This window comes from Bos indicus, chromosome 11, assembly GCF_029378745.1.
Source record: "Bos indicus isolate NIAB-ARS_2022 breed Sahiwal x Tharparkar chromosome 11, NIAB-ARS_B.indTharparkar_mat_pri_1.0, whole genome shotgun sequence".
Lineage (NCBI taxonomy): Eukaryota > Metazoa > Chordata > Mammalia > Artiodactyla > Bovidae > Bos > Bos indicus.
In genome coordinates this window covers 62,007,280-62,023,373 of record NC_091770.1, presented here as the reverse complement: position 1 = coordinate 62,023,373, position 16,094 = coordinate 62,007,280, and the positions used below count along the sequence as shown (strand labels likewise).

The 16,094-nt window shown below is 35.8% G+C and overlaps 2 pseudogenes; both read left to right on the top strand.

Annotated features, from left to right (window-relative positions):
* The window catches only part of LOC139185793 (craniofacial development protein 2 pseudogene), a 181,320-nt pseudogene that overhangs the window by 43,521 nt on the left and 121,705 nt on the right, over positions 1–16,094 (top strand).
* The window catches only part of LOC139185792 (craniofacial development protein 2 pseudogene), a 62,011-nt pseudogene that overhangs the window by 27,595 nt on the left and 18,322 nt on the right, over positions 1–16,094 (top strand).

Here is a 16,094-nt window from a genome sequence, read left to right as displayed (position 1 = left end):
GAAAAGCACTACGAACCAATTCAACATAATTAAGATTTATACAATTTTCACACAACAGTAGTATACAAGTTCTATTCAAGTTCCCATAGACTGTAAACTAGGGAGACCCTGGAACATATCCAGGGATATAAACAAAGGTGCAAAAATTTCATAACCTAAAGGTATATAAGTCATACAGAGTTTGTTCTCTTATCAATGTGGAGTTATGTTAGAAATCAATATCAAAAGATATTTGAAAATAAGCCACATATTTTCAAGTGCAATATGACATTTACCAAGAGAGATCTTCCCCTTAGCCATTGAAAGCCTCAATTAAGTTAGACTGAAAAAACACAGAGAGTGATTGCAGAGAAGGAAGCATGTAAATGAGAAATTAGTATCAAAATAAAAAATTGATATTAAAGATACTTTAAACAAAATCCCATGTATTGGAATTAAATGTCCACTTTTAAATGGTAGATGTATCTGAGAGGCCATAACAAGGAAAATTAGAAAATATTTGTATTAGTCTAATGAGCAGTCATGTTTAGAAACAACTGGACTATATGATGATTGTTTACTTTTATCTAGTTTGTTTCACTTTTTCTATTTCATATTCAGTTCTCCCTTTTCATTTAGCTTGTTTTCCAATTTCTCTGTCTCCTTTTTTGTTGTTGTTATTCTTTCTCAAGCCTTTATCAAGAGTAAAAGAAAAGCTTTTGTATACATATATATATAATATAATTCTTAATATATATATTTTAGAAAATTTATGAATTTTTGCCTAGCTTAAAACATTTATGACATCTGATTCCATTTGTTTGACCTTAGGGTGAGTAGAATGCTAGGTTTCTAATTTATATTCACTCAAAACTTTGATATAGTTCCATGTATTTTGGCACCTAGTATTACTGCTAAAAGTCTAGAAAATTTATTATCATAGTGATTTAAAAAAATTTGAATGAGGCTTGAAACTTCTAATCCAATTCTGAGAATATAAAGAAACACTATGTTGTAAAAAAAAAAAAAAAAGAACAGGAAATTAACAAGTGATGCAGTATTATTAACTAAAGTACAAATTTCATAAAATTTTATGCTAGTGTCAATTATTTGTTTTCATACCTTATTCAAGACTCCACATTATATTTAATTGAATTGAGCAGGTTCAGCTGCATGTAACAAATTCTGATTTATGATAGTTTTACATTAGTCAATAATACAGTGTGAAAAGATGCTACTTTTCTGGCTTACACTATACCAATTTGGTCAGAAAGATATGTCATGCTATTTTTAGCAAAAATTTGTGACTTTATTTCAGGCAGTAAATCTGATACCAAATTTATTACTTTTCAGTATTAAATCAGAAACTTTTTCCTTGTATATTTGAAATTCATAGGTCACACCCAGTCTTGTCTGCTTTCAGGGTTGGTGTCTCTGCCACGGAATGAATGTGAGAGTGAAAATGTTGGAATCTCATGAGACATAATTTCATATAGAAGCTTAGTGATAAACTTCTGATGACAATTAATAATAAACAATAAGATTTAAATTTTATTGAAGTATAGTTGATTTACAATATTGTGTTAATTTCCAAAATATAGCAAAGTGATTAGCTGTATCACCTATAGAAAATTTTTTGGTATACATTTGCTGGACTAGGTATAATGCAGCAAAATTCTTAGGTGAGAAGTTGTGTATACTGTAGAGCTTTTTTAAAAAAAGTCATCCTCTGTAGGAAATGTTCTTACATAGGCAGAAAACAAAGAGGAACTAAAGAGCCTCTTGAGAAGAGTGAAAGAGCTGGCTTGAAACGCAACATTCAGAAAGCTTAAGATCGTAGCTGGCATCCAGTCCCATCACTTCATGGCAAATAGATGGGGAAACAATGGAAACCCTAAGAGACTTTATTTTCTTGGGCTCCTAAATCACCGCAGATAGTGACTGCAGCCATGAAATTAAAAGATGCTTCTTGGAAGAAAAGCTATGACAAGCCTAGACAGCGTATTAAAAAGCAGAGACATTACTTTGCCAACCAAGGTCTGTCTAGTCAAAGCTATGGTTTTTCTGGTAGTCATGTATGGATATGAGAGTTGGACCATAAGGAAAGCTGAGTGCCAAAGAATTGATGCTTTTAAACTGTGGTGTTGGAGAATCAAACCAGTCAATCTTAGAGGAAATCAAACCTGAATATTCAGTTGAAGGACTGATGCTGAGGCTGAAGCTCCAATACTTTGGCCACCTGATGGGAAGAACTGACTCATTGGAAAAGACCCTGATGCTGGGAAAGATTGAAGGCAGGAGGAAAAGGGGATGACAGAGGATAAGATGGTTGGATGGTATCACTGACTCAATGGACATGAGCTGAGCAGGCTCCGGGAGTTGGTGATGAACAGGGAAGCCTGGTATGCTGCAATCCATGGGGTTGCCAAGAGTTGGACATGACTGAGTGACTGGACTGAACTGAGGAAATGTTCCTTTAAGAGACTCAGTCCAGTATTTTCCATAATATTTTGCCTTTAGTCAGAGCTAAAGTTCAGCAAGGCAGTTCTTTGGTACATTAACTTAGGACATTTATAGACTTCATTGTGAGACTAAAATATCACTGAAAATATTATTATATGGAGAAAGTTTTATAGATGGTGTTTGATGTTTATGAGCTAAAAGAAATATTTGGGTTAACTACTTGAGGCTGGTGGGTGGAGCCTCCTTCCCATAGGGCATGCTAAGAATACTAAACTATCTTTGACGGTGATGATAGTATATGCAAGTTTGAGATTAAAGCTAAGTTATTCAGAACAATGGAAGAGCGGCAGTATACTTGTTCCTTCTTATTTTCTGTGGTTTTGAGACATATCGACAAATTCTTTGATGCTCCTCCTTTGAACGGGTGGTTCTTACCATCTTCCCTATTTCATCTGTTGAGTGTTGACTGGGACTTTGCAACTTGCCTCTTATGAATAGGCTATAGCATGAGAAACAATTCTAAGACTCAGTTACAAAAGGTGTGACTTTCTCCTTGCTCTTCTCTTGGATCACTTGCTCTGGAGGAAGCTAGCTGCCATCCCAAGAGGACACTCAAATAATGTTATGAAGAGGCCCACATGATGAAGAACTGAGTCTTCTTTTGAGTGATCCATTTTGGAAGTAGATCCTCCAACCTAGTCAAACCTTCATATAATAACTGTGTCAACTGACAGCTTAACTACAAACTCATGAGAAACCCTGAGCTAGAAAACACCTAGTTAAGCCTCTTCTCAATTCCTGACCCACCGTTATTTCCAGATAATATACGTTGTTTTAACCTGCTGAGTCATGTGTTATGTAGCAATCAATAAATGATACAGTCTTTTGCCATTAAGCACTTAGCCTTACCTCTGGTTAAGTGTTGAACATATATTTTTTAGATATTGCTTTGAAAAGATGCCAAATTGTTCTTCTAGCTGGAATACACATATATTTCAGCCTGAACTATTCCTCAAATTTCTCTAAATTCATTTCTGCTAAAAGCATTAATCCTGCCAATGTCCTTCTGAACTTCTGATCATTTTGTTTATTTATTCAATCAGAAAAAAAATGTAGTTCTCATGACTGTGCTTGATGCTGTAGGAGGTTGAAAATATGGGCAAAATATTATCTCTCTTCATATGTGACACCTTAACAGTGGAGATTGGTCTTGAGAAAGGCTATTTCCATTATGTAAGAGCAAGATTGGTTCTTACTGACCTCATACGTCATATTGGTTCCTGAACTCCTAAGTCTTTGGACAAAAGAACAGTCTATCATCCAAATAAAGGGAACATAAGATGTCTCTGAAATAATTGCCAGACTTCAATTGGGGTTTCTTAGGACTAAGTTAAGTGTTGCATTCAGTTGTAAATGGCATTTGGAAACACTCTAACAACCTAAAATACTATATTTAGGAGCAGGAAATACCCACAAAGACTCTTTTAGACTTTGAGGTAAAAACATATATACTTTTAAATTATGGGAACACAGGTAACTAGTTTTTTTCTTTTTAACTGAGATAATAAAAAACAGACAAAACTACCTGTTTCATCAATATTCCTATATCAATACCTATATCATCAATAAGAAAGAGAAGATTTTAATGCTTTTCTCTCCCTCAAAATGGAGGAAGGACATGAACTCAGAGCAGAGGGCAGTTCTTTAAACTGAATGAACTTGGCTCACTACATTACCCTATTTTTAAACTTTGCTCTGGGTCAGTAAAAAGTATATTGACCAACACTTTCTGACCCATAACAAAGACTGGCAAACTGCTGGTCCAGGGAACAAATTCAGCCTTCAGCTTTTAACTGGAGCTTGAGCTAATAATGATTTTTACTTTTGTAAATGGTTACAATAAAAAAATAAAAATGAAACAAAGACTGGTTGTGGTTCATAAGGCCTAAAATATTTACTATCTGACACTCACAGAAAAGAAAAAGATTGCAAACATCTTATCTATGTCAGCCTGGAATTAGACCCCTTCAGAAAAGACTGGACTAGTGTCAATGAAGATTACACCTGAGGCTACGTTGGTGTATTCCTTCAACTTCCAGTACCTATGAAACTTCAGGCAAGTCACTGAATCTCAATGAGCCTGTTACCTCATTTATAAGTTGATAATGCTTTTGTTAGTAGGAAAATCTGGAGACCCTTCCTCCTTTGGGCCTTGGTTCTTGTTAAGGATGCAAAGAAGAATGTAAGGTTTTACCCATTGCAAGAAAGTTTACTAACAGTAAGAAAAGAAAGAATAGGTGGCGAAAAGTTGGAGGTGACTAAGCATACACAAAGAAAGAACAGAGAGAACTCCTCAAGAGTGAAGTGGGCCATACCAAGGAAGGCAAATGGCCCTGGAGGGCTGGGGTGGAGAGTTTTTAAGGCAAGGTCATTTGCATGATCCAGTGGGGATCATTGATTGACAGTGGTGGGGCTGGTAAGTTGCTTGGTGGGATTAGGCAGCTATCGAATGGTTAGCTGAAGGAACCACCTCTCCTTGCTCTCAGCTGACTATCAGCTTGAGGTCACTTCCAAATCTAAGAGTCTAATACTACCAACATTCTATGGTTTACTTTCCTTTAAATTCTTTCTTCTTCTTTTTTTAACCTATTTTATTACAGGGTATTTTTTTTCCAATTTTATTAAGATTTAATTGACATATAGCAATGTTTAAGTTTAAAGTGTATGGCATAATCATTTGACTTATATACATCATAAAACAATTACACTGGTAAGTTTAGTGAAAGTCCAACATCTTATATTGTTACAAAATTAAATAGAAAAATATTTTTTCTGTGATAAGAACTCTTAGGACTTACTCTCAACTTTCATATGTAACATACAGCAGTGTTAATTATATTTATTACATTGTACATTATATTCCTAATACTTATTTGTCTTATAACTGAAACTTTATGCCTTTTGACTGCCTTTATCCAGTTCCCTCTTTCTCTACCCCCAGCCTCTTGTTTGTTTGTGCATGCTCAGTTATGTCCAACTCTTTGCAACCCCATTGACTGTTGTCCACCAGGCTTCTCTGTTCATGTGATTATCCTGACAGGAATACTGGAGTGGGTTGCCGTTTCCTCCATTGGGGATCATCCCTAACCAGAGATCAAACCCGCATCTCCTGCATTGGCAGGCAGGTTCTTTGCCACTTGAGCCACCTGGGAAGCCCTAACCCCTGCCTCTGGTAACCACGAATTTGATCTCTTTTTATATGGGTTTGGTTTTGGTTGATGGGTTTTCTACAACAACAGTATCTTAGTTCCTGTTATATGACATACTGATCCATTATTTCTACATGTTACAAAATTATCAGCATGATAGGTCTAGATGCCATCAGTACACAAAGATATTACATAATTATTGACTGTTCCCCACACTGTATATTTTACATGCATTTGCATATTTATTTTGCAACTGGAATTTTGTACCTCTTAATCTCCCTCACCTATCCTTCAACTCACTCTCCTCTGACAACTGCTTTTCTCTGAATCTATAACTCTGTTTCTGTTTTATGTTTATACACTGGTTTTGTTTTTTAGCTTCCATATATAAGTGAAATCATACAGTATTTGTCTTTCTCTGCCTGATATTTCACTTAGCATAATACCTAGCTTCATCTATGTTGTTGCAGATGGCAAGATTCCATTGTTTTTAATGCCTGCATAATATTCCATTGTATATAAATACCACATCTTCTTTATCCTTTCATCTATTGATAGGCATTTAGGTTGCTTCCGTATCATGGCTACTGTAAATAATGCTGCAGTGGACGTCAGTTCAGTTCAGTTCAGTTGCTCAGTCATGTCCGACTCTTTGCGACCCCATGAATCACAGCACGCCAGACCTCCCTGTCCATCACCAACTCCTGGAGTTCACTCAAACTCACATCCATCAAGTTGGTGATGCCATCCAGCCATCTCATCCTCTGTCGTCCCCTTTTCCTCCTCCCCCCAATCCCTCCCAGCATCAGAGTCTTTTCCAATGAGTCAACTCTTCGCATGAGGTGGCCAAAGTACTGGAGTTTCAGCTTCAGCATCATTCCTTCCAAAGAACACCCAGGGCTGATCTCCTTTAGAATGGACTGGTTGGATCTCCTTGCAGTCCAAGGGACTCTCAAGAGTCTTCTCCAACACCACACTTCAAAACCGTCAATTCTTCAGCACAATTCTTCTTCACAGTCCAACTCTCACATCCATACATGACCACTGGCCATAGCCTTGCCTAGACAGACCTTTGTTGGCAAAGTAATGTCTTTGCTTTGGAATATGCTATCTAGGTTGGTCATAACTTTCCTTCCAAGGAGTAAGCGTCTTTTAATTTCATGGCTGCAGTCACCATCTGCAGTGATTTTGGAGCCCCCAAAAATAAAGTCTGACACTGTTTCCACTGTTTGCCCATCTATTTCCCATGAAGTGATGGGACCAGATGCCATAATCTTGGTTTTCTGAATGTTGAGGTTTAAGCCAACTTTTTCACTCTCCTCTTTCACCTTCATCAAGAGGCTTTTTAGTTCCTCTTCACTTTCTGCCATAAGGGTAGTGTCATCTACATATCTGAGGTTATTGATATTTCTCCTGGCAGTCTTGATTCCAGCTTGTGCTTCTTCCAGCCCAGCGTTTCTCATGATGTACTCTGCATATAAGTTAAATAAGCAGGGTGACAATATACAGCCTTGACATACTCCTTTTCCTATTTGGAACCACTCTGTTGTTCCATGTCCAGCAGTGGACATAGGGGTGGATATATCTTTTCAAATATATGTTTTTGTCTTCCTGGGCTAAATACTCAGGAGTAAAATTGCTGGGTCATACATAAGGTGATTCTATTTTTAATTTTTTAAGAAACTTCCATACTGTTTTCCATAGGGACTGTACTAATTTCCATTCACACTGACAGTACATGAGAGTTTTTTTCTCCACATCCTTATCAATGCTTGTTATTTATTGTATTTTGATAATAGCCATTCTGACAAGTGTGAGGTAATATCTCACTGTGGTTTTGATGTGCATTTCCCTGATGATTAGAGATGTTGAGCATCTTTTCATATGCCTGTTGGCCATCTGTGTGTCTTCTTTAGAAAAATGTCTATTTAGGTTTTTTACCCATTTTTTAATCATGCTGTTTGTTTTTTTTGATGTTGAGTTGTATGAGTTCTTTGTGTATTTTTGGATATTAACCACTTATAGGATATATCATTTGGAAATATCTTCTCTTATTCTGTGGGCAGCCTTTGCTGTGCTGAAGCTTTTTAGTTTAAAGTGGTCTTATTTGCTTATTTTTGCTTTTAATTCACTTCTCTGTGGACATATATCCAAAAAACTACTAAGATTGATGTCAAAGAGATTATTACCTATGTTGTCTACCAGAATTTTTATCATTTCAGGTCTTATATTTGTCTTCAATCCATTTTGAATATATTTTTTTGTATGGTGTGTGAGAGTAGTCCAGTTTGATGCTTTTGTATGTAGCTATCTAGTTTTTCCAACACCATTTGTTGATAGGCTGTATTTTTTTCCATTATATATTTTTGCCTCCATTGTTGTATTATTAATTGATTGTACATGGGTAGGTTCAGTCCTGGGCTCTCTATTCTGTTCCATTGATCTAGGTGTCTGTTTTTGCTCCAGTGCCATACTTCTTTGATTACTGTAACTTTGTAGTATAATTTGAAACCAGGGAGCATGATACCTCTGGCTTTATCAAGATTGTTTTGATTATTTGGAGTCTTTAGTATTTCCATATAAATTTTAGAATTATTTTAGTTCTATGAAAACTGCCACTGTCATTTTTGATAAGGATTGCATTAAATCTGTAGGTTGCTTTGGGTCGTATGGTCATTTTAACAATATTAATTCTTCCAATCCATGAGCGTGATATATCTTTCTATCTGTTTGTGTCATCTTCAGTTTCTTTCATAAATATCTTATAGCTTTCTGAGTGTAGGTCTTTTACCTCCTTTAGATAGATTTATTCTGAGGTAGTTTATTATTTTTGATGCAATTGTGAAATAATGGGATTGCTTTCTTCATTTCTCTTTGTGATAGTTCATTGTTCCTGTATAGAAATTCAACAGATTTCTGTATATTAATTTTGTATTCTGCAACTTTACTAAATCCATTGAGATGTTTTAGTAGTTTTTTGGTGACGTCTTTAGGATTTTTTGTATGTACTATCATGTCATCATGTCATCAGTGACAGTTTTATTTCTTCCTTTCCAATTTGGATTCCTTTTATTTCATTTTCTTGTCTGATTGCCGTGGCTAGACTTCTACTATTAAGTTGAATAAATGTGGAGAGACTGAACATCCTTATCTTGTTCCTGATCTTAGATGAAATACTTTTCAGCTTTTCACCAATGAGTATGATGTTAGCTGTAGGCTTGTCATACATGGATTTTATTAGGTTGAGGTATGTTCCCTCTATACCCCTTTTGTTTAGATTTTTTAAATTGTAAATCAATATTGAATTTTGTCAAAATCTTTTCCTTTCCTGAATCTATTGAGTTGTTTATATGGTTTGTATTCTTCAGTTTGTTAAGGTGGTATATTATATTGATTGATTTGTGGATATTGAATCATCTTTGCATATCTGGGATAAGTCCCACTTGATCATGATGCATGATCCTTTTACTATATGATTGAATTAGGCTTGTTTATATTTTGTTGAGGATTTTTGCATCTTCATTCAGCAGTGATATTGGCCTGTAATTTCCATTTTTGTGTGTTATCTTTGTCTGATTTTGGCATCAGGCTGATACTGGCCTTGTAGAATGAGTTGGGAAGCATTCCTTCCTCTCTAGTTTTTTGGAATATTTTGAAAGGGTTGGATGTTAATTCTTTTCTAAATGTTCAACAGAATTCACCCGTGAAGCCATCTGGTCCCAGACTTTTGTTTGTTGTGAGTTTTTTAAATTATTTACTAAATTGCACTAGGGTTGTCCATTATATTGGCATATTATTTTTAAATCTCTTATGGTTGTAATTCTGTAGTATTGGTTGGAATTTCTCCTTCATTTCTTACTTTATTGATATGAGTTTTCTCTCTTTTTTCTTAATGAATGTGGTTAAAGGTTTATTGACTTTGTTTATCTTTCCAAAAAACAGCTCTTAGTTTTACTGATCTTTTCAGTCTTGCTTTTTTAGTCTTTATTTCATTTATTTTTGCTCTGATCTTTATGATTTCTTTTCTTTTATTAACTTTGGGTTTTGTTTGTTCTCTGCTTTCCTGTAGGTGAAAGGTTAGGCTGTTTATTTGAGGTTTTTTCCCCTGTTTTCTGAAGTAGCTTTTATCTCTATTAACTTTGGGTTTTGTTTGTTCTCCTTTTTCCTGTAGGTGAAAGGTTAGGTTGTTTATTTGAGTTTTTTTCCTTGTTTCCTGAAGTAGCTTATATCTCTATAAACTTCCCTTTGAGAACTGATTTTGCTATGTCACATAGATTTTGGAATATTGTGTTTTTGTTTTCATTTGTCTTCAGGAATTAAAAAAATTTCTTTTCTTTGATTTCTTAGTGAATGATTGATTGTTTAGTTGTATATTGTTTAGTTTAATGGATATTGTATTCACAGCTATTTTCTTATAGTTGATTTCTAGTCTGAGGGTCTTGTGGTTGGAAAAGCTGCTTTGAGTAATTTCAGTTTCCTGAAATTTATTGAGATTTGTTTTGTGACCTAGTATGTCATCTATCCTGGAGAATGTTCCATGTGCACTTGAAAGAATGTGTATTCTGCTTTTGGGTGGAATGCTTTCTCTATATACATCAGCTCATCTGATCTAATGTGTCATTTAAGGTCAGTGTTTCCTTACTATTTTCTCTCTGGATGATTAACATCTATTGATGTAAATGGAGTGTTAACATTCCCTATTCTTGTTCTGTTACTGTCAGTTTCTTCCTTTGTGTCTGTTAATATTTGCTTAATATATTTAGGTGCCCCTATGTTGGGTGCATCGGAGAAGGCAATGGCACTCCACTCCAGTACTCTTGCCTGGAAAATCTATGGACAGAGGAGCCTGGTAGGCTGCAGTCCATGGGGTCGCTAAGAGTTGGACATGACTGAGTGACTTCATTTTCACTATTCACTTTCATTCATTGGAGAAGGAAATGGCAACCCACTCCAGTGTTCTTGCCTGGAGAATCCCAGGGACAGGGGAGCCTGGTGGGCTGCTGTCTATGGGGTCGCACAGAGTCGGACACGACTGAAGCGACTTAGCATCAGCAGCAGCAGCAGCATGTTGGGTGCATATACGTTTGCAATTGTTATATCTTCTTCTTGGATTGATCTCGTGATCATTATGTAATGTTTTTCTTTGTCTGTTACTACAGGCTTTGTTTTAACGTCTGTTTTGTATAATATGAGCTTCCATTGTAGCTCAGATGGTAAAGAATCTGCCTGCAATACAAAAGACCTGGGTTCTATCCCTGGGTCAGGAAGACCCCTTGGAGAAAGGAATGGTAACTCATTCTGGTATTCTTGCCTGGAAAATCCCATGGACAGAGGAGCCTGGTGGGCTATTGTCCATGGGCTTGCAAAGAGTCGGATATGACTGAGCAACTAATACACACACTTTTCTAATATAATTATTACTACTCCAACTTTACTTTTTTGTCCATTTGCATGGAATACCTTTTTCCATCCCCCAACTTTTAGTCTGTGTGTTTATAGGTCTGAAGAGTCTTTTGTAGGCAACATACAAATAGGTATTGTTTTTGTATCCATTTAGGCACTCTGTGTCTTTTTTGTTTGTTTGTTTGTTTTTCCCAAACTTTAAATATTTTGTTTTGTATTAAGGTTATCAATATTGTGGTAGTTTCAGGTGAACAATGAAAGGACTCAGCCATATATATACATGTGTCATTTCTGTGTCTTTTGATTGAAGCATTTAGTTCATTTATATTTAAAGTAACTATTGATATGTAGATACTTACTGCCATTTTGTTAATTGTTTGGGGATTCTTTTTGTACTTCTTTTCTGTTCATTTCTTCTCTTCTCCCCTGATTTAACGACTAACTTCAGTGTTATGTTCGGATTCCTTTCTCTTTTTGGTATGTGTATCTATTACAGATTTTGGTTTGTAATTACCGTGAGGTTTAAATATCATAAATTTATATACATATATAAAATAAATAGTGTATATGATTATTTTAGGTTGTTCACCTCTTAAGTTCAAATGTATTTTAACAACGCTTCATTTTCACTCACCACCCCCACCCACATTTACATCTTTTACATCTTTTTGTTTTACATACCCTTGACTGCTTATTTTGGATATAGATGATTTTACTACTTTTATCTTTTAAGCTTTCTACACTAGCTTTATAAGTGGTCGATTTACTATCTTTACTATATAATTACCTTTACCAATGAGATTTTTCCTTTTATAATTTTCATAATTCTAGTTGTGGCCTTTTTTTTTCTCTTAAAGAAGTCCCTTTAACATTTCTTGTAAAGCTGATTTTGTGTTGCTGAACTCCTTTAGCTTTTGCTTGCTTATATAACTTTTGATCTCTCCTTCAAATCTGAGTGAAAGCCTTGCTAGGTTGAGAAGTTTTGGTTGTAGGTTTTTCTCTTTCATCGCTTCAAATTTATTACGCCATTCTCTTCTGGCTGCCTGCAAGGATTTTTGCTAAAAAGTCAGCTGATGGCCTTATGGGAATTCCCTTGTACATTACTTGTTTTTTCCTTGTTGGTTTTAAGATTTTTTGTCTTTAATTTTTTACCTTTTTAATTACAGTCTGCCTTGACATTTTCCTCTTTGGGTTGATGCTGCTTGGGACTCTCTGATTCCTGGACCTGAGTGTCTTTTTCTTTTTCCAGGTTAGGAAAGTTTCCAGCTATTATGTTTTCAAATATGTTCTCTGCCACATTCTCTCTTCTCCTTCTGGGACCTTTATACTGTGAATGTTAGTACACTTGTTCTATAGATATCTTAAACTATGTTCATTTAAAAAAATTGTTTTCTTTTTCTATTCAGCTTAAGTGATTTCCACTGTTCTGTCTTCCAACTTGCCAATTTGTTCCTCTCTGTCATCTAATGTTCCTATGTCTCCTGCATTGGCAAGCAGATTCTTTACTGCTGAGCCACTGGGGAAGTTCTCTAATTATGATAATTGCCATCTATTTACATTCTCAGATAAAGAGGTTTATTTTTATTTAATTTTCCTAATCATAAATTTCTTCTGGAAGAAAGGAAACATTTGAACATTGAAATGGCATTTTTAATATTTTTTTTAAACGAAGAACCTTAATTTTACATGAAAGCATCAAAAACAGCATACTCATTTAAGGCTGAATATGCTATTTACTTATCAATTTGTTTTCTTTAAAAAATTCAATTGTTAAAGAATTATGACTTCCTGCAAGTCGTTAATAGGTTATAATATAACCTATTAATTATATAATATAAATGCTTGTCAAGTTAAATTGTATATGTAAATAAGTGACTAGCATTTGTTAAGAAAGAAAGACTTCCTAGTTCCTAGCAGAAATGGCACAGAGACTATTAGTTTGCTAGGACTACTATACCAAAGTACTACAGATTGAGTGACTTAAACAGCAGAAATGTATTGTCTCAGTTCTGGGGCTAGAAGTCTGAGGTGAAGGTATTGGCAGAATTGGTTCCTTCTGAAGTCCGTGAGGGAAGAGTGTATTCCTCTCCTTGGCTTGTAGATGACTCTCTTCTCATGTGTCTTCACATTATTTTCCTTCTTTCTGTGTCTGTGTCCAAATACCTCTTCTTTTAAGTGCACTGGTCATGTTGAATTAGGACTCATCCTAAAGATTTCATTTTACCTTGATTAGCTCTGTGAAGACCCTATCTCCAAATAAGACATTCTAGGGAACGAAGGGTTAGAACTTCAGCACATCAATTTTAGGGGGTCACAATTCATAAGAGATACTGAGAGTCTAGGATCTGAATTAGTATTTGTGTGGCATAACTGAATAAGTGTGTTCATGCTCCAAAAAGTACACTGGAAAATAGTATCTAGGTCAGCGTCCAGTCTCTCTGCCTTCCATAAAGTGCCTCTAGAAAAGTTTGCATTACAAAATATTAATCAGGTGAAAACAGAGATAGATCAGTGAAGATGCTTTGAACTGTGAGTAAAAGATGTTCTCAGTTTAAATGGATTTAAACCATAAGGATATTTCCTATTATACATGACAAGAAATCCTGAGCTAGAGAGTTCGTAAGACTATTTAATTCATTGTCTGAATCATTGTCTAAAGGATCCTGTTTCTTTCCATTGTTTTCATCACCAAGTATGTCAGCTTTATACTTTGCACAAAGCTCTCCAAATGGTTACCAGATGGCTGCAGCAGGCCCGTGTATCATGACCAGACATGATAAAGTGCACAGAGAGAAGCTCTGACTTCCTTGTATAATTTTTTAGAAAGTAGGGAAATCTTTACCAGAAGTTTTAAAGCAAACTTTTCCTTGTGTCATTGCTCAATATGCCCATGTGTAAAACAGTTACCAGAAAGAAGAACAGAAAAATCATGACTAGCTTAGACTAGTCAGGATTTACCTCATGGGAGTGGGCATGAGACCAGTCTCTCCTGATGCATGTGGACATGTAGAAAGGGGTGGGTACCTGAACAAAAGTAGGACCTGTTCAATAAGTAAGAAGGGAAAATGGATATGGAGTAGAAAATCAACACTATTTTATGTTAAACTTCATACATCCTTTTCCCCACATACAATCTAAAAAAATGTCCATACCTATGTGAGACACATTCATTGTCTCCCCAGGGGAGACAACCCAAAGTCTCAGCCAGTAACCACATCCAGCTCCAAGGCCAAGAGTTCTCTATCAGGTCTGGATTTGGCTCCTTGTGACCCAGGGACCCCAGACTTAAAGATAAATTTTCTACTTCATTTTCAATATGAAATAATTGAGAAGGAACAAAATAGATATAAATGTAACTCTTATTTGGAAAGGGGAGAATGGAAATGGCATTCAGTGGATATTGGCCTAGAGCCCATATTGTATCCTATTAGAAAGAAGAGAGAGGACTGCCCACCCAATAGTGATGAGTCCCTTGGCCAGTCAGATGGTAGTCTCTGATTCTGGTTTTGGGGATAACCTGTTGCCTTCCATTAAAGGGCACCCCACTCCAGTATTTTAGCCTGAGAGATCCTATGGACAGAGGAGGCTGATGGGCTATAGTCCACGGGTTTGCAAAGAGTCAGACACCACAAAGAGTCAGATACTACTTAGCCGCTAAACAACAACATTGCCTTCTATTGCCCTTAGTTCCATTCTTTTGAGACCATCTTTCTTTTTCATTGTCTTCTGTAGACACATTTGACACAAGTATTGGATTAGCACTTTTTGTTAGTGTGAGTTTGAGTGACTGGAAGGGTGCCTTAGGAACTGAACTGTCGTAGAATTGTTCATTGCTGTGAATTGGCCAGGCTTATAATTTCCCTGAGACTTAGCGAAATTAGTAGATCCTGATTTCTTTGGCTGATTCCACAGATCAGTAAAAAGGATCAGAAAACCCAATTAGACACAGTCCTTGGGTCTGAGCACTTCAGTCTTCTAACCATAGACATCTCTCTGAGATTTACCCATTCCCCCTGGTTCACACTTTGATGACCTATGTCACCAGTACAATTGAAAACAATGAATGTAGATAGAGAAGCCCCTTCTGTAAACCTGTATTTGACATAAAACTAACTGCCTTTGTCTGATGTAGGTTATTTAGCAGGAGAGCCATAGGAGAAACTTTGGCAACTAAGTTTATCTCCTATTACTGCCTCCCACTTCCTTCTCTCCTTTCAGTCTAAGCTTCCCGCTTGTTGTGCATTTTTAGTGAAAACCATAAGAAGTAGTCAACATATACTAGCATTCTTATTCTTGCTGCCATTTTCTCTAGTACTAGAAATTGCTACAATACTTTAGTCATTTTCAAATTCAAACAATAGAATACTCCAGCTCAAATTATCTTTAACAATGAGAATATTTGTTATTCAGATAATAGAAGTCTGAAATAGTGTTTCATCAGTTAAATGACATTAATTATCAAGGCCTTGTTTTTTTTCCATTCTTCTATTTTGTCATTTTAAGCATATCAACTGTGTTCTCAGGCTAGCTTCTTTTGTGGCTGCACCAGGTTCATACAACCTATCCTTGCATGATATCACCCAGTGGAAGAAGGTAGGTCTGGATATTGGATAGACAACAAAAATGTTCACTGTAAATGTCTAGATAGATGAGTGCTGAGGTTAAGACTAAGAAAAATAGCCAATGGGTTCATCATGTTAGAAACAAAGGTGGTAGGCAAAAGTGGTAGAAAATTGCTACATTTATAATACTTTCAGCTGCAAATAACAGAAACCCAACTGAAAGTGGTGGCATAAACAGTATGGAAGTTCATTGGTTAGATAACTGAAAGTCCAGAGGTAGACTGGGCTTCAGGTTTGGTTAAAACTCAGTTCAACAATGTCATCAAGGACCCAGAATAATATCAGTTATATCCTAAAGTGGTTTCCTCATAGTTATAGGGTGGTAGTAATGATTGAAGCTACATGCTTATTTGGTTTTTTTTTTTAAGCCATTTTCTAATGAGTCACTCATAAATGAAAGAACTTTTCCCAGAAGTCT